General features: G+C 40.1%; 1 long non-coding RNA gene across 2 annotated transcripts in view; it reads left to right on the top strand.

Moving 5' to 3' along the window:
* Window positions 1-8,792: 8,792 nt before the first annotated feature.
* The window catches only part of LOC124164842, a 75,136-nt gene continuing 60,544 nt past the window's right edge, over window positions 8,793-23,384 (top strand). For both annotated transcript variants that reach the window (XR_006866098.1, XR_006866099.1), the window contains exon 1: window positions 8,793-9,292. This is a non-coding gene — a long non-coding RNA (uncharacterized LOC124164842). The remainder of the gene's footprint in view (window positions 9,293-23,384) is intronic.

The following is a 23,384-nucleotide window of genomic DNA, read 5'->3' on the forward strand; positions in this document are numbered from 1 at the left end:
AAGGCTGGTTGGAACAGGCAAAGGTACAGCTCATCCCAGACTGACAAGGAGACTTTGCCTAACTGATGTCAAGAAAGAAGATGAAACCTTTTTTATTTGAAAGTTGACACTTGGATAGGAATACAGTTGAAGGGTTTTGTCCAAATACGCCCGGGTTTGAGAGAAAAAAGCATTTAAAAATTGAAAAATATGGTCGCGTTGAATTTAATTAAAAAAGTTTCGCCTATTGTTCAAATGAGATTTGGCCTAGTGGTAGCGTGCCGCGCTTCTGTTGTGAAAGTCCAAGGTTTGAAACTCGGTGAGAGTAAATTTTTTCCAGTCTGCCACCTACTCCATTTTTTGTAATCCGTTCCATCCTCTTCTAATTTGTTCATTTAGGACGTTTTACATTTTTTTTACTTGACTGTTGTTTGAGAATAAGCCCTAAATTGACATTTTTGTCACTAGCTAACCCTTACTTCGAATTATTCTTTCCGTGCCAAGATTCATAAAAGCAGGAGTGATAAAACTGTGGTGCTGGCTTCGAAGTGAAGGGAACTCATTTCCAAAGCAAAAGATTTTAAACATATTGTCACCGGAGAGTCTCCCAGGTTCCTGCTCGGAATTCGCGCATTTTTCAGAATGAAAGGGAGACTGGGCCTCATTGCCAATTGAATGGTAGGGTGGGAATGACATGCTTGGGCCATTCGCAAAATGCTCCGTGTATTACCTGTAAAAATTATAGTGAGGTGAAGAAATTGGAAAATAAACTTTAGTCAGAAATGTAAAATGGTCGTGAAAAACCATTAGAGAATAGGAAAAGTATTGGGGGTTGGGAGTGAAGAATCTCTCGGCGCCATTATGAGGAAATCTGGTTTCATTCCTCAATTTTATTAGGAAATGAATAATTGCGTGAATATTTTTCATTATTTCAACGAATAAAGTACCTTTATTAGAGTGGTCCAACAAAGTGCCGACTTTGATAGCTCGTGCTTAAAAAACAAAACTCAGCTAATGTCATATGCGCATGTTTGCCATACATGCCCAAAGTTTCTAGGAAGATTATTATGGAGGCTTCCGCGGTGATTAAATCGATGATTAGTATCCGGGTTAACATCGCGTCGATTCATTTTTTTCGCCAAAAATTATTCGACGCGGTATTAACCCGGAAACTAATCAACAATTTCTAGGAAGATCTTTGTAATTCGAGGTGGCATTGGGATAGAAACTGCCCCTTCCCTTTGACCCTTAGTTCGCGGGATTCGCCATCGGACTGCCCCGAACAAAAATCCTCGGAAATGAGAGTGACACCTATGGCTTACAAGGAGACTTTGCCTTACGGATGTCAAGAAAGAAGATGAAACCCTTTTTATTTGAAAGTAGACACTTAGATGGGAATACAGTTGACGGGTTTTGTCCAAATACGCCCGGCTTTGAGAGAAAAAAGCATTTAAAAATTGAAATAAAACCAGATTTCCTCATAATGGCGCCGAGAGATTCTTTACTCCCAACCCCCAGTACTTTACCGATTTTCTAATGGTTTTTCACGACCATTTTACATTTCTGGCTAAAGTTTATATTCCAATTTCTTCACCTCACTATAATTTTTACAGGTAATACACGGAGCATTTTGCGAATGAACCAAGCATGTCATTCCTACCCTCGCATTCAATTGGCAATAAGGCCCAGTCTCCCTTTCATTCTGAAAAATGCGCGAATTCCGAGCAATAAATATGACGGCCAAGTGGTGACTTCTCTCTCTTCCGATGCGGTGATGGAGAGGACAGGGCCGAAATGGAGGGCGCTCGCTGGATGCTGTGCGACCTCCCTCCCTCCCCACTGATCTCTCTCACTCTCTCCGTCACCATGGATACGAGGCCACTCCCACCCACCCACCCGCTGGGGACCAACCCCCTCTCCACAGGGATATTGCGTGGAAGGGACAGCGCGCAACACCGCCTACCGCCCAACCCGACGACCTCCGTACGACGAGAAACCCATAAAGAGAACGCGCTCTCGCGCCAAAGAGCGTTCGCAACGATTTTCTTACGTGAATGCGAGGACATTAAACCTTAGGGACGCATGCACTTCATATGTATTGCCCTGTTTACACAACGATCGTCGCGACGTTGATCCTTACGATCGTAACCTCAAAACGTCGTGTAAACGCGCAGAGTTACCATCGTAGGCCTTAGTACCTAACACTGCCGAACTTACGATGGTTAGCGCTAGTGTGCGAAGAAAAAAGAGTTAGGAAATGAAGATCGATGCATATACGATTCTTTCGCGCCGTTGAAATCTTGATACAATAACTGATATTTCATAAATAACTCTAATATATCAATGATATATGGCAACGATTGAAGACATTATTCAGCAGGTAATGGAAGGACGTTAGGGGAAAGTTTTTTCTGATGTTCTATTTACCAAATGATATCGGATATTCTGTACTATACCAGTTTTATGCATTTCTTTATTTACAGGTTAACCCATAACCATGTATCCTTAAATTATACTTCACAGATGATGGAAAATAACAAACATGCACAAAATGTTAACCAATTAAATCATTGTATACAGGATTTCACAATAAAATTCGCCAGAAATAACCATAACATTTAGATGAGGACATGGAGATATCAATACTTGTGCCAAATCAAGCCGAAATCTAAGCCTTCTCTAGTTAAATTATAACAGCAATATGTACTGTCTTTAATGCGTGAATATTCTTGAATGTTTTGACATATTCTCTCGAAGAATCTAGTTTCTTAAAGACTTCACGGACTGTTGTGACTAGTTTTAGTTTTATCTCATCATAGCTGGGAGTTGAAGACATAATTTGCTCTATGGTAATTAAAAACAAGCTGGTGAGGATTTATGTAGCTATGACGGGATCCATTAAAAGTTACTTATAAAGGAGATAGGAACAACCTAAATATTAATTGATAATTTTGTAGAGGAATATGCCTTTGTTGGAGGATCCTTGGTCGTGCAAGTTTTCAAAATAACTAGGGAAAGAATATATGAAGTCTTGTAATCAGACAAAGAGATTAATAAATCGCAATTATTTAATTTGAAAAATTTATTTTGGACACGTTCAATCCGGAATGAGTCGATATTATAATAAAGTGACCAGTTAGCAAAATATTCCAATTTGGAACGTAGCAAGGAGACATATCTACTGTCTTTACCACATGAATATTGCTAAACTTTGGACAGATTCCCATAAAGAAACCTACATTCTTAAACTTTTCACCGACAGTTCGGTCTAGCTTCAGTTTTAGCACATGAAAACATTAATATTCTTTTGCTTCTTAATTTCCAGGATTTCAATTTTCTCACGCAGTGTCGTCGTCAGTTGTTATCTGACACAATTCCACAACGAGGGCAGCACTGAGTTACGATGGTAACTTTTAGACGTGTAAACGTGCAGTAGTCGCGATCAACGTCGGTACGATCGTGGTGTAAACGGGGCATATATCGCCTGCAGACTGGGATCAACAAGCGCAGTTAAAATATAAAAAAACAGGGATGCACCATGGAGTGAACACAGAGTGCCACACCGCTTCAACAACTATAAATATAGAACTACTCCAGGGTTGTACTATTAAAGCAATATCAAAGAGACGAGTGAAACCAGAGGCCACTACAGTTCCAGGATATCCCGATATCAAATATAAAAGAAAAGAAATATCTTAAGGAATGGGTTGGAATAGGAATTGATCTTTCCCACGGTCATTTATGGACTCATTAAGTCAACAAAGGAGAATACAATGTTGCTGCCATCCAATAAATCCAAAACGTCATTTTACGTTAAGATCATTCAATTTTTAGTTACACGCTTATTATTGTAAACACTACGCACCTCATGACTAATGAGGCTACTTGCGGAGCAGAAGTATGTAGGTGTTGATGTCGATTTAGAGAGCAATGGAGTACACATTTGAGATGTAAGCGGTTGCCATATTTTATGAGCGCCTCATTTAACACAAATAATCCACTCTCTTTAGTAAAATGATTATTTTGAACTTAGATGCGACCCGCGATCTTTCTCGGTGTCAGCACTTTTCAGCCATTCCGTCAGTGAGTAAGCCTCTTCGCAATGAATTTCGCAGTTCGGGTTGAGTTTTGCACGCTGATCTGATTGTGAGACACGGTGGCGGCCAGCTTCAGATGCTAACACCCTCAAAACGCCAACGGACAGCGAAATAATCACTCGGGGTAAGCTTGTCGCGAAAGAGAGGGACTATCACGAGAAGAGCAAACGATTCCCAAATGCAATCTTCCTCAAACCAACGATAAAAACGTCTTCCGGGCAGCCTTCCACTCATCGCTCAGGATCAACACATCATCGGTATCTTCTAACAATCAGGTTCCAGAATCTAATATGGCGAATCAGCATTTTAGAACAAAAAGGAATTTTATTCAATTATATGCTTACCAAATAATAATTACTGACATACATTGACAAACTCAAACAACACGCCCAATTTGGGGACAAATCATGCTGTTTTTATATATTGCCAAAACGTTCGTTGCTATTTTTACTTCATAGAAATGAGTAATTTTTCAATTAATAATCGAAGCAGTAATTATTCGTGTTTAGAATTCAGGAAATTTGGGTACAATACGAATAAAAAATAATGAAGGGAGAGGCAAGTAACCTGAAGCATATTATTGGAGTCCATAGTTATACTTAATATTTGAAATACCCTACATTATTATCTACCTTTGAATCAATCATGCTGATATCTTTAAGTGATTAGTTGTTAAATATTTGATAAATTACTATCACTGATAATTTTTTCATTGAAATTTAATTTAAATAAATACCACACAATAGAGAAAGCTGATAATAAGAACCATTCGAGGGCTCTTTAAATTTTACTGCCGGCAAATTCGAGGAGAGTAATGCAAAGTTAGTCGCTCTTCTGTAGAAACTGAGCTCTCTCTCTCTTTTCTGTAAATATTTCATTTCGGAATAAAAATCTTACGGGCTTTTATGAATGATAGAGAGTGAACGTTCATTGTGAGGTAGTGGCTACCAGAATTGCCGTGCATGCCCTATTTTCAGTAAGTTTAGTGCATTAAGATTTGCATTTGTTAATATTTTTTATGAATTCATGTAATGGATAAAATACACTATTTAAATCGATTTTTATCAATGTAAATTCAGGAAGAAGGCTTGAGCTATGGAAATTAAATGGCTCTTTGAATTCTTAAAAAAAATGCAAACCCATTGGCTCATCCGTATGAACAAAGCTGCTCTCTTCCTTCTTGTATTTAGACTCTCTCCTTTCGCAATCAATGGAGATGTACTGAGAGTTCTGGACTACCGCGGCGGCGGCAGCTGTGTTGGCTTCCACACGGACTGTGTCTTGTGTGCTGCTGCTCTTCAAGGCCCCTGGAGTGTTCGCTGCGTGCGTTGGAGGGGTCCTACAGTGAGCGTGCTGGACGCACCCGGAGGCGTCAACCGCCGATTGTTGGGCCTTTTCCTGAGAGGGCCTTCGGGGCCCCGACAAATATAACAGGATCTGCCTTTCGAATTTTCGCCTCTCCAGCGCGCCAATTCTTTGCCGATTCCATTTCGTTTCTTTTTTGTTTCGGCGATTGGGCGAGTGCCCCGTTGAAAGCGACTCTCGACGCCCCCCCCTCCCGATCGAGTGCGGAATAAATAGCAGCAGGTCCGCTTCGAATGATCGTTCGCCGTTCGGGAGGATTACATTGGAGCGGCGAAAATAAAAAAAAGACGCTTGAAGATCATTCTCTCGATGAAAAGGAAAGAGGAGAGTTTGTCCACGAAACACCGATGGTTGTTGTTTAGAATAACAACATCTAAGGTTTCTGCAGAGTGTGGTTTTGTCTGCGATTGTGCTGGGAAATGTGCGGAAGATAGATATAATTAACTGAACCAAATAACGATGAGATTTCTCGCTTGCTCGAGGTTGCGCTATGAATAGCCTCAATAGAATACAGAATAATATTCATAAGAATAAAAATTGGAAGTTATTACGAGTTGGAAATGCTTCCTATTTACAGTGAAGATAATTCTGCGATTACCAATGTTTATCAGAGTTGCATTTTTGATGGATCATTTAGTGAAGATTCAGGTCTTTCTTTCCATATGAATTTTACTATCGAGTCTCGTCGCCCCCCAAGTTATTTTCCACTTTATGTCAAAAATAGTCCAAAAACAATGCAATTTAAAATGTTTGATTATTGATTAAAAATTGATAAAAATAAATAAACTATCCCTTATTATTCTTAGGAAAGATTTATTCTTTTAGAAAATATGCGTTAAAATTTATGGAAAACCATATTAACGGCTCACTAGCGAAAGTAAATACTCGATTTTAGCAGAAATTCAGAATTGAAATTTTTTATAATTTTTTCTCGTCTTCAACAGCTTCTAATGATTTATTGGGTGAACCAAATATTTAAATAGCCATAGTTCCTTGATCCTTGGACGGATCTATCGGACTGTACTATTTTTGTTTACCAAAATAAAAGTGAAAATTTAGGGTTTTGTCAAGCTTTTTTCGATTTCCGCCCACTGTGCGTCGTTTTCAACACCCCCGCTAGATACTAGCCCCATCCATACCTTCTGTCTCCTCTTTTTTTGCCCTCGTCCGCTCTTCCCAAAATCTCAGCTCCGTAGCGAAAACCGATATCCCCGCAAGTAATAAATACCGTAATTAATTCTTCCAGAAAAATATCAGATAATATGTCTGGGTATGGTGACACATCTCACTCCTCTGGTTTTTTTAATAGGGGGTATCTATTACCGTGGGAATCAGCACAAAGTAGTTCTCCCAGGGCTGGAGGAAAGGAAGGAAGCGTTATGGGAGGGGGTAGGTTGCGCGCGCAGAGCAAAAAATATTCTTTTTTTTCCCGTCACGTAGATTGCGAAATCCGACTGAATCCTCAGTAGTTCAGTGAATGCCAACGGTGAAAGCTGGTTTGACAAGTGAGAAGGTTTCATGCTCAATTTAAGTGTTAATATGAAAAGTGTTCACAAAAGTGGTGCGCAGAAAAGAAATGAGAAGAAAAAAAAACTTTTGTGTTAATTAGATTTCATAAACGTAAGTGCTTGAGCGAACAAGAACAGTGGTTCCTGCATCGGTTTACTGCACAATGAGAGTTTAAGTACAGATTCAGGTACGTTGGAAAATTCATATTTTCATTTTACTAGTTTAAAAAATACCGTCTTGTGACGCGTTTCGAGTGAACTTCCCGTGCGTTCTTTCTTCTCTTACTAATTGCGTTTATTATTTAGTTCGTTTTGGACGTGTATTTTAAGTATTTGTGCGCTTAGTTTCTATTTTCAATAAGTATACGTAAGTCAAACAAGGGAAAGAAACGATCTACTACTGCAAAATCTGCCGTGATACACCTGTTACCAAGGGCGGATCTAAGTTTGGACAAAAGGGGGGGGGGACCGGGGGTCTGCCGAAGGGTTTTGTGGATATAGGATATTTGGGATTTTCAAGACTCAAAAACGACGGGTTTTTGCTTATTCTTTGATAAATAAAGACTACTATGCACACGTAGTAAGCAGATTCATCAGTAAAAATTTTATGTTGGTCATCTACATCTGCATACTACCCCGCAAGCTGCCTCAATAGGCGTGTGGCAGGGGCTGTCAGGACACCCGCCGTATCCATTTATAAAGGAAATGTTCTGACGAAATCACGCCTTGCATTAATTAAAGTCCTTTGTCGCGCGTGGGAGATAACGAATTTCGCACCTATCCCTTCGCCTAAATATCTCACTTATTTTATCGCTTTGGTCGTACCTGGAACTGTAGTGGGATTCTAATATGATGATATCCGTGTCGCTCTTACAATTGAAGATCTCCATTCTCAATATCTCATGCAATCTAAGCCTAGCGCGCACTCTCCGAGTCTCTAGCGGCTCGCAACTCAATTCGTTTAACAACCGTGTAACGCTTTCTGTACGACAGCCGCAGTTTTTAAAGTGTTCCGAATCTTGACTGTTTGGAGGGAATGAGGCATTCAAGAGGACGTTGCTTCCCGATTCTTTGACGCATGAATGTTCGCCGTGTTGATATTCCAAACCCTAACTCATCTGCCACTTGAAAGGAGTTCTCGGAAAGACTTATAAATTTAAGTTCGGTATCGAGTCAAATATCAGTCATATTTAAAGAATGTCAGTGGTGTTGAATTGACCTTAATTGATATTGTTTTATTTCTTACCTTATGTGTGTAGAATTGGTTGTATTACTACAGTAATTATTATCTATATTGTGAGTATATTTGCGAGTCTCTGGACACTTAGAAAGGAAAGCAGAAAAAATAATTAAATTATTGAATGGTTCCAATAATATTTGGCATTTACTGAGAAAATATATATTTTATAAATACAGCTTCTCTAATATAAAGATCAAAATAAATGAAAATTTCAAGAATGTATCCTAATGTTATTCCTGTTATTTTTTACTCCACCCAAGGTTTTAATTGGCTAGCTGATTTATATGGGCAAAACAAATTGTTACAAATTATTCTTAAAGAAAATAGTTTGAGATAGTTAATTCAGGCTGAAATTTTTGTGTTAAACGACGCAATTTTGATTGCGCCTTCACACGTACGTCAGACTGCGCAATTCCGTGTACCGTGTAAAACGGCCTTTACATTTACTTCTTCCGCAGGGCTTCCGGAGGGACCTCTTTGACTCTCGGAGACATTCTACCTCTGAGCATATTTCAAACACACCCCCCTCCCAACTGGTGATTCATTGCGTCTCGCCTTAAAACAGGTGTGTCCTTCCTTATCGAGTCGAGAGGGTGGTGCACTTCACACGCGTCATTCAGACCGTCGACATATGCCGGACGGCGAGTCCATCGCCTGAACGATCGCCGAGTGCTTTGTTCCTGTTATTATTATTATCGTTCGATAACTCGTGTCGGTGGTGAAATAAGTGAATCTTATTTTTTTATGATTAGTTAATGTAAACCCTTATCGAAGGAGCAACCAGAATTAACGCCCAGGATGTCTTCTACGCGTCGCGTGTATTCTATCCACTGTAAACGTCGTGTATGTGTCGTCTTCATGATAGTAGTGTTAGTGTCGCCCTTATTCTCAGTTGATCTGCATCCACGCCTTTAGTGTAATTCTTTATGTCGTGGTTGCGTGTTCCTAAGCGTGTTAACGTGTTCGCTGATTACTCTTTGAAGTGTCCCTCACGATGAAACCTTGTGTGACCCCTTCTGCCCCTGCCCGAGGATTATCTCCATCGGACATCTCCAGCCACCGGAGGAAGGAATGACCCTGATTAAGGCTTCAAGTTAATTAAGGTAGGACCTCAATATTATTCAGGGTATTTTTGTCATTTTGCTGCTATGAAGGATAGTTTATACCTAATATCACTAGCATCGTGTTCTTACCAACTTCTGCGCCCCGTTGAAACTTGAATTTATTCTTTCGCTTCGCTCGCATTTTAATTGGTTTATTATAACTTCCGTAGTGTTGCAATGCTTCTCAAAAACTTTTAGTGGCGCAACTCGACTTGGAATCGCGATTAGTTACAAGAAATGGAATGTCTCTTGGAAGTTTGCATTATTTAGGAAAATATAAATACATATAATCAGACATGCAAGGCTTTAAAATTTATGTTAAATCTATTTCTCGGTTGATGCACGGTCAGTAGTAATCACAGCCCAATTCCATTTCATTAAATAAGAATGCTTTCCTTTAGATTAACCAGTTTTATCAGAGAATGAAATGAATTAATTTGAATGTGAGGAAAAATTTCCTCAATCTCACTGAATAATGTCAAGTGAGCCTGCATTTTTGCCTTATTTCTACACAGAATTTTATTTTTTTCTATGCCTATTTCTGTAAGTCATTCTCAAGATGGCTGGATGCGTAATGTTATTGTAATGCGTGCGGGTTCTTGCCCTTGGTGTCGGGAAGCGAATAATCACACACAAGTATTTTAAGTTTTTACCCAAAGTTTATTTCCATTCAAAAACCCAGTTTCCAAATCAATTCAAGCAAAAGGCATGAGGTATTAATGAATTTGTGCGTCCAGAATAACCAACAGTTAAGATTTTACCAATGTCTCGGGAAGGAGAAGAGCTGCTGGTGATGACACGGGTAGATAGCGTGGCGCTTCGAAACATTTTTCAATATCTCTGCCGGTCTCTGGGACCCACACTAAGGAAACGCAGAGATTCTGGACTAAGCGTGGAAAAACATAAATATCATTTAAGAATTTTCATTATATCACTATGGGCGTGTGTAATGTTGAATCTTCTTATTCTGCATCTGAGATATACTGCGTTTCCTTAGTGTGGGTCCCAGAGATCGGTAGAGATATTGAAAAATGTTTTTCGACACTCTGAAAAACATTCGAAAATAGTCTTCATCTAATTCGATCGGATTGTCGGAACCCCTTATTCGCCTCCTTTCTAATGCCAGATGCCTCCTTCTTCTTATATACTCCACAAACACCCTCATCATACTTCCCCAATATATGTTTATTGGTCCATCCATTGCCAAATCCTTCAGATTCCGACCTTCCGACGGCAGACATGGCAAATGACAGTTGAGAAGCGAAGGTAATCGGGCTGGAGTTGCCATAAGGCATTTTTATTTTCATTATTGGTATTAAATATATGTGTTGGTGTGTGTACAAATATCTTCGTACTGTGTAGGCATCTGTCAATCTCAGTAGCACATTTTTGTTAATTGTGGATAAAATATTAAGGTTTGTCACCCCACATTTTATTTATTGTTGCCTCCCCGTTTATCCCTTCCCTTATGAAAAAATTGTTTAAACCTGTTTCAAATTTTTATACATTGCCATGGCGATGTATAAGATTGTATAAAATTTTGAAACAGGTTTATACAATTTTTTCATAGGGGTTGGAATCTCAGAGTACTCTGAGGTTGGAATACGCCAGGGGCAAAGCTTCTGTGGTCACTCATAAAATTAGTGAGCACCGCGCACTGCTTCCTGCTCATTTTCTCTGACCTTTGCCGGTATCTAAAATTGTATTCACTGCCATAATAGCAACATGGGCAGAGAATAGGTTTGCATTCGACGATAAATGAATGACTGTATACAATGGATGACATATAACTGTATATGAATAAGCTTTATAGTATAAACATTCCAACAATGTAGTTTATATTAATTATTTCACGTTAACTTACGAAATACAAGTTTGGGACTCCATTCCGAAATTCACGTTAAATTCGTCGGCTCAGAAACATTTATTATCAGATACCTAGCTCCTATTGGTTGACTCATTTCTGGAGATTTGCTTTCCGAATTTTCCAGAGCCACTGTAGCTCCGCATTCTTTCCGAGACTTCCGTAACTCCTGCCGGTACGCAATAGAGTTGGAGCTACAAATCAAAACAAATCCGGGCGGAGTTACAGATAGCTCTAGCTCCGAGTCAAAGTTACGTAATAGGCCCCTATGACAGGTAGCACAAAATTGTTACATCAGTAAACATTTGTCGGGGGAAAATTGGTGATAGCAACTCGCGCAGTCATTTCAGTTTGAAGATACGCATGTCCTTACGCATGGAGGAATTGCCAACCCATGATCTGCATGGAGAAATGTCTAAGTTGAGCTCAGAGGAATGACCTGCAGAAGTGGATTTCGGAATCTCTCTGCGGTTTAGTTTGGTCGGGGGAAACATTTCGCTGGAACCTTTGAAGGCGGGATATGCTTCGGGGGTTGGAGTGGTCGTGTGTGCAGAGGGATGATGTTTTGAATGCTTCTCTCTTTATTTCTTTTCCCTCCGGTCCACTGTCTCTTCTCTCATCGGTCGGATTGCGGTGTGAGAAAGGGTCAGAGGTGCGAGAGTCCTTCGTCTCTTTGTTCGCGTGGGTTACATTGGGCTCAGACAAAACTACCCTCTTCCTTTCGAAAGGGAAAAGTTATGATAGCGGAAGGAAAAACATTCATGGAGAAGAAGAAAGATTTTTTCATGTGGAATTGTTTTGTGGTTGCGAAGGGATTTCGCTCTCAATAGTTCCCACGAACCAAACACACCTTTAAATGGATTGAGGTTTTTGGAGAGGGCGTAGGTGCATGAAAGGGGAGCCAAGTAAAAAAGCCTGTTTAATGATGCGGCCATCATAGTGGCCCAGCTTATTTATAGTGTGTGTCTCGTAATCGTGTGTTTGCAATAAATCTTCATTTTTTGTAATCCTGTAATTCTGAGGGTACGATGCATTAAAGCTTTCATCGATAAAGTGGGTGATTTATATCTTTGATCTAGGATTGATTAATAATATCTTGTTGATTAATAATATCTAGTTGTTTATACTACTCATCCAACTAAAGTTTTAGCAAATGTGGTGCAAAATGATTGTTTAAGTGCAATTATTTAAAATATTGAGTTTCCGAGGTCATATTTTTCGTCGTAGTCTCTGTAAATCAGATTCACTTGAGGTAAAAAAATATGGTAAATACATGCTATCGCCTGTTAAAGGCAAGAAGGTCAGTCACCTGACGATGTAACCAAGTTACGGGACCCAGGTCGTGCCCATTATTAATTAATAGTGAACCTAACACAGTTTTATTGATTTATTTCCAGTATGGAGAGGTTTCAAAAAGTAAAGCCTTAAGTTATCAGTTATACAATAAAATTATTTCAGGCGCCTTTAAATGCAGATCAAATTAAATAGCATGCAAGTCTAGTGAGTATTTTATTTTTATTTTGACTTAATTTCTGTTTTACTTTAATCGTTATCATGTACGTATTTGGTGAAGTAGTGTATTTTGTGATTTTTATAGTCATGTTACCTCAATTTGTTAAAACTGGCAAATAAAATAACGATAAGCATTGATTGTTTCACAATTTGATCACTTTTAGCTTAGGAATTACACATTTTAACCATACTATAACCGGTTAGCTTGTGGTGTGTTTTAAATCTGCAGGATAAATAATTGTGGTTATTTATGTGAGGCTAACTCTTTATTAGTGATATATACTTTTTAGTCTTGACAATCGAACCCGACTGAGTCTTTGAAACAGAAACATATCACCTCTTTCAACATATCTCCATTGAAAATTTGAGTTTCCATTCCATGAAAATTCCATTGCCCACCATTGTGTCCAAACTTTGCTATCGCCTTATCTAATTCTCTCCTTTTCAATTTATTTCCAGGTAAACGTCAGCACCTTGATGACAGGTAGACTCCTCCCTCGCAATGAAATATCTGCAGAGTGAGATAAGTAATGAAAAATAGTCCATTGTTTCCAACGCTTAATCGCAGTTTATTTTTGACACATGAAAGTTCTAACTAATGCATTGATAACAAATACCTTTCTTAATGGCTCAAAATCATCCTCCGAGTGATATATTCCGCTGGAATCGAACCGTGGGCGTTTGGATCTCCAAAAGATCAATGCGATTTTTTTCCGTGGCAGCTTATGTGTACTTCACTAATGTTTACGCGACAGAGTTATGCGTTCGTCCCTTATCGATCAAATCATCTCGACTCAAAGTCGGTCCCATTCCGATACGAGCAATTTTCCGCGCGGAACTGGTGACTGTGATTCCAACACTGGGGATGTTTTATATTCCAGGAACGGTCCCCGAATCTCACTGATTCCCTCCTGTTTATTTTTCTATCATTTGCCCTCAGGGTTTATTCCGGCCGCCGAACGGGCCGCTATTTTTTCATTCTTATTCAACGCGGAACGAATTCAAAGTGTTTTAGCTGTAGTAGGACTGAATCATCGCTGTGGAGAACACGAACTGGAATAACCATCGTGAAAGATTTGGATTCGACGTCGGTCAATATTAGCCTTGACCTCTAAAGATTTGTGGATTCTGCACGATTAGAGATCTGTGTATCACCTCATGTCTTTGAAATATGCAGATGCGGTGCTTATCAGTATATATACGGTATGCTCGTCCATAATGTTTTTTTCCGAAGGAGCGATTTGTACTGGTTATTATTAGTTCAATAATCCAGAGTATTCGATAATATTTTCATGAAAAGTGGTACTCACTTCGTCATTAGGAATGTGGTTACTACCCTACAACTATTTCCAGAAAGGCCACTGTGAAGTGAGTTCCTTTCCTCATCATTTTACCCTCCATTGTTTTCATGGCGGTAATACTACGTGATTCAGTAATTTCTATACTTATGCATTAGGAGTTTATTGGTTTACTCGCGTGGGGTAGGCTATTGCAAAGATATTCAGCAATTCGTTTATCTTCTTCAAAAGGCGGGCGTTACTTCGATAAATCTTCCTAAAAATGGTGATAAATATAGAGCATACGACTGCTTTTGTATTTTTATTTCCTCCAGAATTGTGAGGTCAAAGCTTTTCTCCAGCAAGGTTGTGGCGCTTTCCCCGATATAGAGGCTTAAACAAGCGGTGACCTTCCTGTCTAGGCAGCTATGATCTCAGCCGATCGATTCTCTCAGAATCAATGACACGTTAATCAGCCAAGTCTTTGTTAGCACAATCAGCACAATCTTTGCTGGGCGACACGAATCGGTGCCAATGTTGGGAGGTGGGGGTGGGAGGGCCAATATTTTCCGTGAGAGATTCAGGGGCGGGAGGGGGGTGTGGGGAGGGGGTGTTGGGGCGATAGGAAAATGGAGGGAATAATACATTTATCGATTCAATGCACACGGGGGGAGGAGGCGGGGAGGAGGTCGTGGGGGTGGGAGGGGTTGGAAGGAAAATAAAACAAGTCCTCCCGAAATGAATTGCGATCTCGAAGAATTTTAATTATTTCATGCCTCTCCACATTTCTTCGTCGACGCCGACGAGAATAAATTTCACCGACTAGGGTCGTGGAGTAAGCAAGGGAGCACATTGAATTATTCAATCCGTGCGTCACAATTACTCGTCAGAATATATCTCGGCGAATGTGAAAGATCTTGTGTTCGACGGCCACCCATGAAGAAAATCGGAATCGTGAAAGCTATCTCTTATTCCAGTGTGTGATTGTGTCTCTCCTCTCATTTCTTATATTGATGCGTCAACTCTAATTCATTTAATTAATGTTTCATCATCATTATCGTCACTCAGCAATTCAACGATTGGTTTGACCTAGCTCTTCAGGCATTTCTTCCATCAGCTTGACTTTCAGTACTTATCCATAAAATATTTATGCTATGAATCATTCGTCGCATGCTCTATGTTTCTTTCTCGAGGCCTTCTTCTGTCGTTCTTCCCTTTTACCGGATTTTTTTATTTTTTATTAATTTATAACGGACATAATTTTCATAAAAGCAGTATTCGGATCTGTAATTTGAGCCAGTAATCCTTTACATCGTAGCAGCTGAGGCAGAATACTTCTAGCGAGAAATTTCCCTCATAGTTCTTACCTATGCCTAAACTTCAGCTTTGGCTGAATTACAGAATCCTAAAGAATGTACTAAAAATGGGTACACTTCAATGCATTTCACTGCAATGTAAAAATTCTCTTGGGCTTCTATTGTAGCTCAATCATGTATCAAATATGTCATTTATATATGTAATTTTCGCACTTATCTGTTTTAATACCGCACTAAATATGGCAATGGAAGTGTTGGCAATTGATATTTAAGATACTGATTAACCTGAAGCGTTCTTTTTTGCTGTAATGAATAGCACTATGGAAGGATGTCAATTCTTTTTTCTTCCGTTGCTGTGACCGTGGAGCACGTTGGCCATCAAATGTGGTGGATGTCAAAATATCTTAAATATTTCCATCCCTGCTCCGCAAGCAGATCGGTATTATTTCCATCCCTCTCGATGTATTTAGATTCCCTCCCCTTAGTTTATCTATACCGTCATTTCCTCTACGCCATATATGTTCCCTTAATTGCCAGTTAAGTCTACACTTCCCTTCAAGTCTAAACCTATTGACACGCGGCTGAAAACGGTCCAGGTTCCTGGAAGGTGTTTTGGTGTTTTAACTTGAAGACAGCAGTAGCCATATTGATCAAACACGTTTGTTGAGTGCATGTAAATTAAGCAAATCGGTTATACTTGAATGCGAGTCTGCTGAAGTAATCTGGAGGCATTTTTAAGTTTTCTAGGGCATATTAATCATAAAAATATTCATCATAGGAATACAGACATAGAAGTAAGGTACACACATGCACATAAGAAGGTATACAACCCATCAGATACTACATAAGGGGCATGATTTTTTTGTAAGAGCGAGCTAGGGCGTTGAAAGCAGCAGTGACGTCGAGAGTGGAATTCTCAAAATGCGGAGCAGCCGAATAATGATGAAGGTGGAATGGATCGATAAGTTAATAGTAATGATAAAGTGCGTGGAAGGGCAGGTGGACGGGAAGGAAGGCAAGGGACGATGAATAGCACGGGACAGATTATAAAGGGAGGCACGAAATACGTCACTATTTAAGGTCTAAATAGCAAATTTTACAACGGAATGGAGAGTTTCGTCGAGCCAATCTCACGAGTGTTGACTTAGGAATATCTTAAGAGATTCAAGCCTGTGTTTCTTTGGCTTCGCCCGGGATACAGTCGCATGGTGGATGGGCTGAAATCCCACGACCCGTTGCTCCACCGTCCAACGGTAACAGGAACCTATTTGGTAAAAACATATTGGTCATACAGTTTAGGGTTCGATTTGACTCCCTGTGTTTTCAGTCTGAGCGAATCATGCTCGCAACCCCATAAGGTGTTCCCGTGACGAAGGGCATAGCCGGATAATGAGGGTGATAAGTCCCCCCTCCAGGATTTTCCCATACTTAAGTCATGCGATTTGGGATCAAATACAACAAACCTCCCCACATTTCCAGCCCGCTAGATGCCTACCAGGGCCGGCTAGATAAAAAATACAAAATTCACTTTTTTTTATATCTCGGTCAAGAAGGCATATTTCTTAATGCGGTTTACCGCATTGGAAACCTTATTTAATGAAGCAGATTTCGAATTGTTTTCAAGAACTTTGAGCGAGACAAGAAGATATGGCGTCGATTTGATACTTTCTAAAGCATGTTTTTATAATATACGTTTGAGAGGGCCAAAAAGAAAAAAACGTTTTCTAGAGGTGTTATTTAATACCTTTCGGCTGGCGTGTTGAAGAAATAATGTTTAGCCGGTGGAACATCGCGAAAAATGCGATTAAAATATGCGATTTTGGCCATTTGGCTCTACGCTCTGGCCCTCCACAACACCCCTTTATATCTATTATAGTATTCTACCGATACAGGGACAGAAATGTATGGATACTAGTGCCGAAAATGGCTACTCTGCCCTTGAAAACGCCCGAGTATGCTTAAAAGAATTTCCCGGCCTCCAACCCCCTCCGTCACTCCTCTCAAACGTTAGAATTGGTTTGATTTTACAGTAATAAACGAACCATGAGAATTTATTGAACTTTTTCAATGTCCTTCTTATCAGATATAAATCAATTCAAATTACCTCACTTATGCTAAACCATTGGGATTTAATCATAAGTTATTGATAGCTGTTTGCTGAAATGAAAAAAATAATGAGTTTCAACTTTTTTTCCAGTTGGCATGCAAATAAAAAAAATCTGGTGATCAGTATCTAGCAAAACAGATACATTTTCGGTGAATTTTCACTATACAATTTTATTACGACTCCAGGATGTCAATGAAAATCGGTCTTGAAAGGTTATTCGTCTTCCGCTGAATATTCATTTATCCGTTAAAACAATTCTAGTTAAAATCACGGCCGGTCTTGTGATTTTATCTTGGTACTGTCCATTGGATAAATAATAAATTGTTGCTGCTATATGAGCGCAACACCGTATTCTTCTATTCCCATTACGACAATCACAGCGATATGTCAATATGCTGCCTCATGCACCATATGCCATTCGCTGTAAGTTAATTATAAATTAAAATTATAGTTTATTGTATTCCAATAATATTTTTCCTTGATATTACCATTCTCCTCTCTGCCATTAACTACCCGTCTTAATTTAGCCACGAATCAAAATTGATTCAATTCTTAAGTCGTTAACTGAGCTCGCTTGCCTCGTCGGCATCAGCACACTGAACTCTAAATTATCTTCTAAATATGACACAACATCCTGAAATTCTCCATCTAGAATCAAAATGTCACCCTTTTTCATGAAACTTTTCATTGGATATGCCGATTGGATATGCAAGATTGATTTCAGAGAATCGGCATCATTTTGATTGGCCAAAAAAGGTCCGGGCACATAAACCACAACCCATCAAGGGTAATAATAAGGAATGTTTACAAAGGGGAACTAGTACTCTTCATGTTTCCGGTTTGCAGCTTGATAAGAAAAACTATCAGCCCTTGAGTGACTCACCTAACATCCGAATTTCTCGTCGACGTTACTCAGTTACTTGGTCCCATGAAAAACCATTAAAGATTTGCGGACAATCAGTTCTCTGGAAAATGAAAGTCGGTAAGTTTCGCAGTCAAACTGCGGTTAGATAAATGTGCGACTTTGGAAATACATGTCATTATAATGCCACTGTGAAGTTAATAGGTTATTACAAGCTTGCCAAAGTTTGCAGATACAAACAAGTAATTTGATGTAATTTGGAGCCAAATATGTGTTTCCCACTACCATCAGTTGAGAACTCTTAATTAAGCGACGCAGGGTAAAATATAGATTAAACCAGTTAAAAGTAAATATCTGTACGACCAACCTAAGAAAAACATAAATAGTGGATACAATGTACACATTTTATATTGTCATCATATACTCGGTCCTCGGGGTCGTCAACATGCGAAATCCTTGCAGAGACTTATCATCATCATCATCATCATCATCATCAACAGCAGCAATGAAGAAGGAAGAAAAGAAGACCAAGAAGATGGAGAAGAAGAAGTCGGCTTTAAATGTAGGGACGTGGAATGTGAGGACTATGATGAGGGCGGGGAAATTAGAAAATATCAAAAGGGAAATGGATAAAGGGAGGATAGACGTCTTAGGATTATGCGAGGTGAGGTGGAGGGATGGGGGGGACTATTGGAGTGATGGGTATAGGGTTATATATAGTGGGGGGGAAGAAAGCCAGCGAGGGGTAGCTTTAGTATTAAACGGGAAGATGGGTAAGCGTGTGGTAGGTATTGACCAGGTAAGCGATAGGATTCTGGTGGTAGAAATTGAGGCGCGGCCCACCAACCTTGTGGTGGTCCAGGTTTACATGCCCACTAGCAATCATAGGGAGGAAGAAGTAGACGAGGTGTATGAACAGCTCGAGGAAATAATTAGAGACACACCGGGTAAGAAAAATCTGGTAGTGATGGGGGACTGGAACGCCTCAGTGGGGGAAGGGAGGGATGGAAACGAAATAGGAAATTTTGGTCTAGGAGTACGGAACGACAGGGGCGAGAAAGCAGCAGAATTTTGTAGGAGAAACAAATTATTCATCACAAACACGTGGTTCAATCATCATAAAGGGCGAAGGTACACGTGGAAAAGTCCAGGGGATGCGGGGAGATATCAAATAGACTACATTATGGTAAGACAGAGGTTTAGGAACAGTGTGAAAAACTCGCGCAGCTTCCCTGCAGCGGATGCGGATTCGGACCACAATCTAGTGCTCATGAAATGCAACGTAAGATTCAAAAGACTTATGAAAGTTAGGAAGGCGAAGAAATGGAACGTAGAAGCCCTGAAGGGGAGTATGAGGAGAGAATATCAGGAGCTAGTGGACATTAGTATACGGGAGATTGAAAGTACCAAGACGGTAGAGGAAAGATGGGATAATATAAAAACGGGAATAGTCAAAGCGGCGGAGAAGTCAATTGGTTACGTTGACAGTAGAAGGATAAAGAAGCCGTGGATAACGGAGGCAATGGTAAATGAAATGGAGGAGAGGAGGAAGTGGAAGAACGTGGACACAGAACAGGGCAAAAGAATGTATAGGGAATTGAATAATCGATTACGACGTGAAACTAAGAGGGCAAGGGAGGCTTGGTGGAAAAGACAGTGCGAGGAAATGGAAAAGTTCCAGAAGGATGGAGAAGTAGGCGCGTTGTACGCCAAAGTTAAGTCGCTATCGGGCGGCAAAAGAGGACAAGCCATGTCTAAAATTAAGGCTAAAGATGGGAGGATGCTAACCGAGCGAGAAGAGGTACAGGGTAGGTGGAAGGAATACGTGGAGGACCTGTATGACGGAACGAACAGACCAGAGAGATTGACTCTAGAGGAGGAAAGTGCAGTGGAGGAGGATAATCTTGGGCCGGAGATATTAGATTCAGAAATAGAGAGAGCACTCCGTGATATGAAGGCTAGGAAAGCAGTAGGCGTGGACAACATCCCGTGTGAGCTTCTGAAGAACCTAGGGAAGGAAGGTAAGAAAAGGTTTTTCGATTTAGTGCGCAAAATCTATGAGGAGGGATGTTGGCCAGAGGATTTCGTGAAGACGGTTTTAATTCCGCTTCCGAAAAAGAAGAAAGCTGTGGAATGCGGAGATTATAGGACTATCAGCCTAATATCCCATGCGGCTAAAGTGGTGCTGAGGATATTGAACAGACGAATGGAGGCGAGGGCAAACGAGTATTTGGGCGAAGATCAGTTTGGTTTCAGAAAAGGGAAGTCAACTCGTGATGCAATAGCAATAATGAGGGCCCTCGTGGAGAGGAACCTAGAATATGAGCAGGACGTATATGTGTGTTTCGTGGATTTTGAAAAAGCGTTTGATAGGGTGAACTGGGTAAAGTTAATGGATATTCTCAAGAGAATAGGTGTAGACTGGAGGGATAGACGACTGATTTGTAATCTGTATATGGCCCAGACTGCGCAAGTGAGGATAGCGGACGGAGAATCTGGGTGGGCAAGCATTGGCCGAGGTGTGAGGCAAGGATGTCCTCTATCGCCACTGCTCTTTAACGTGTATGCTGAAGAGATGGTAAGGGAAGCGTGGAATGAGTTAGAAGCTGGGATAAAAGTGGGAGGAATGATGTTCAAATCAGTGAGATTCGCGGATGACCAGGCGTTGATCAGTCAGTCAGCAAGGGGGCTTCAAACCCTAGTGGATGCGTTATACGAACGTTGCGAGGAGTTTGGGATGAGGATTAATCACAAGAAAACTAAGGTAATGCGGTTTTGTAAAGCATCACGAGCGAGGAATGTGAGACTCAAGATAAAGGTGGGTGGTGAAAAACTTGAGCAGGTTGAGCAATTCAACTATTTAGGCAGTACGTTAGAGGAAAACGGATACAGTAGTAAGGACATCAGGAAGAGAATAGCATTAGCGAAGGAGGCGTTCATGAGCAGGAAGGAGCTTCTGAGAGGATCGTTGTGTAAGAGTTTAAAGAAACGGTTAGTGAAGAGTTTGGTTTGGAGTGTAGCTCTCTACGGTGCGGAAACATGGACTCTGAGGAAAGAAGACGAGAGAAGATTGGAGGCGTTCGAGATGTGGGTATGGAGACGAATGGAGAGGGTGAAATGGACGAAGAGGAAAAGGAACGACGAAGTGCTGGATATGGTTGGCGAGGAGAGGCAGCTTTTAGATGAGATGCGCAGAAGACAGAAGGTTTGGATGGAGTTAGTGCTTAGCGATGAGGGGATGTTGAAAATGGTGTTGGAGGGTAGAATGTTGGGGAAACGAGGGAGGGGAAGGAAAAGAATAGGATTTTTAGATAGATTGAAAGAGAGTAGGCCTTACAGTGAATTAAAGAAGGCAGTGCTGGAAGGAAAGGGAGGCTCCCAGATCACCTCTTTAGTACTCCATGGAAACCTACCTTAATCGGTAGAATACTATAATAAATAAATACTCTTTTTTAGTTATAGACTTAGTTTTTGGCGCCTACGATGAAATTTTTTAAGTGCGATGTGATGTGAAATGTGGATGCATCTCCAAAAATATTGTTTAAAACGCGATTCATGAACTTAAGAAACGATTTAACTCCTAGTTAGATGATGCACCTGAAAAAACTAAGTCCAAAGGCTTTAATTGTTTCTTAAGTTCATGAATCACGTTTTAAACAACATTTTTGGAGATGCATCCACATTGCACAATACAGCGCACTTAAAAAATTAAAATATCATCGTAGGCGCCAAAAACCAAGTCCAAAGATCATCTTGATAAAGGGACCGAAAAAAATGTTCCACAATCATGAGTTCAATCGTTTCCTTAGTTCATGAATCGCGTTTTAAACAATATTTTTGGAGATGCATCCACAAATCCACAAATGTTCAAAATACGAAATCAAGATGAACGCGATATCCCAACTGAACGCCCCGAGGAAACTAATATTTGATATTATATTTAGAACGGTTCGAAAAAACTGATATTTTAAATATCAGTTAAAATATTAGTTATTTCGAACGGTTCGAAAGAACTAATATTTTAAATATCAGTTCAAATATTAGTTAGAACGAACCGTTCAGTGGCTATCCTGTTAGTTTTCGTCGACGGAGGGGAATAGTAGAGAAAGAAGGGGAGGGACTCGGTCGTCTACGACGCACTTCGGCGGCCTTGGATGGCCTCCCTCGTAACCGCCATCTGTTGTACCCACAACTCACTTGCTCGAGTAAGCTGCAGTTTAAAATGCCTCTTGATGATCATACCTACTGTACCGAGTACGCCGCAATTGTGCAGTGCCGACATGAACAGTGAACAGGGTGTTTTAGAGAACGGTTCATTTTCGAACCGGTTCATTTCAGTGAACAGTTCGTTTTTGCAGTTCGGTTCTTTTTGACCCATCTCTAATCTATTAGCTTGCTGCGAAATGTCTCGTGCACTGCACGAATAGTAATGAAAATAAAGCCGTAAATTTTTTGGTCTTCAGAACACTGCCGGAGAACTTATTTTCCTTCAAGTTGCCTTACGTTAATTTTTGCTTGTGTTTTTACGTAATTCAATTTTAGCATAATATTATGGTTTAAAGTACGTATTAAGTTATTTTTTCATTAAATCAGTATCATATATGGTATGTTTAGGTCTACTACCGCATCTTGAACGAAACACCGCACGAACTGAACCGGATGCTATAATAGTCCTCATTTGTGAATAAGCTGCTTCCGAACGCATCGTTAAGGTGTAATCACGACGGATTGCAGGGTGATGAGGTTGTATACAAGTCTTTAGAATTGCCATGTTTAATAATCTGGGTCGATTTTTTGCTCAGCGCTGAATTACACTACAGTATCACTCAAGAGGTTCAATTTGAAATCCGCCTTTCTCAACACCTTGCTTTCCTTAATCACATTCATAATCGTATTTCTACTGCGCTTGTGCCATTTGCTGCATTCGCTCCATATTTCTGCAGGTATCAGCGCGAGCGTGTTATCGGGAAAGTGGACTTCGGGCAACTATACCTAGCTGCTAGTGGATCACAGTTGAGTAAACTGTATCTAGGTACAGTTTTAAAAACTTTGATTGAAATACGTAATCGAAGTTCGCTGCGTTGTGTATTTTTCCTAGTAGCTGCTTAATCGCCCTTCTGAATTCTCAAACAGATGTTCTCCAAGGAAATCGTC

Source organism: Ischnura elegans, chromosome 9, assembly GCF_921293095.1.
Source record: "Ischnura elegans chromosome 9, ioIscEleg1.1, whole genome shotgun sequence".
In the NCBI taxonomy this organism is placed as follows: Eukaryota; Metazoa; Arthropoda; class Insecta; order Odonata; family Coenagrionidae; genus Ischnura; species Ischnura elegans.